Genomic DNA, 813 nt, shown 5'->3' on the forward strand with positions numbered 1-813 from the left:
AAGTCAAACAAACTAACAATCAGATTCGGAAGTGTTACTTTTTTTTACAAGAAAAGTAGTAACCATTTTCATCAAATATGAATAGCTTAAGTATAAAGAGTCTATAACTATACTATATACCTATAACTATATCTATATCGGCAAAGTGGAGTAACTCTGCTTTGAGGAGTATTAATTAGTGTGGAGTATTTACACATTCTATAGCGGCAAAGTGGAGTAACTCTGCTTTGAAGAGTATTAATTAGTGTGAAGTATTTACACATTTTATAGCGGCAACGTGGAGTAACTCTGGTTTGAAAAGTATTAATTAGTGTGGAATGTTTTGTCAACATCTTATTGACAACTCTCAGTTTTGCAAAAGAAATACTGAACGCTTACTAAGTAACGATCTTTTTTATCGATCTTTCATCGTTCTTTTTCTAGAAGTGTATTTAGTAGAAGGTAAAACGACGGACGATGTGATATTCATTTAGAAGCACTTATTTCGACGTTTCACTAAGGAGCAATTGGTTTAAAAAGTAACAAATCATCGGGTAAGTTGCAAGTTTTTAACATTAACACAGTAATATCCCCTTAATAACCGAGTTATAGTGAGATTAACACAGTAATATCCACTTAATGAACGAGTTATAGTGAGATTAACACAGTAATATCCACTTAATGACCAGTTTATGGTGAGATTAACACAGTAATATCCACTTAATGATCAAGTTATGGCGAGATTAACACAGTAATCTTCCCTTAATGAACGAGTTATAGTGAGATTAACACAGTAATCTTCCCTTAATGAACGAGTTATAGTGAGATTAACAC

This window comes from Limulus polyphemus, unplaced genomic scaffold (genome assembly GCF_000517525.1).
Source record: "Limulus polyphemus unplaced genomic scaffold, Limulus_polyphemus-2.1.2 Scaffold4194, whole genome shotgun sequence".
Classification (NCBI taxonomy): Eukaryota; Metazoa; Arthropoda; class Merostomata; order Xiphosura; family Limulidae; genus Limulus; species Limulus polyphemus.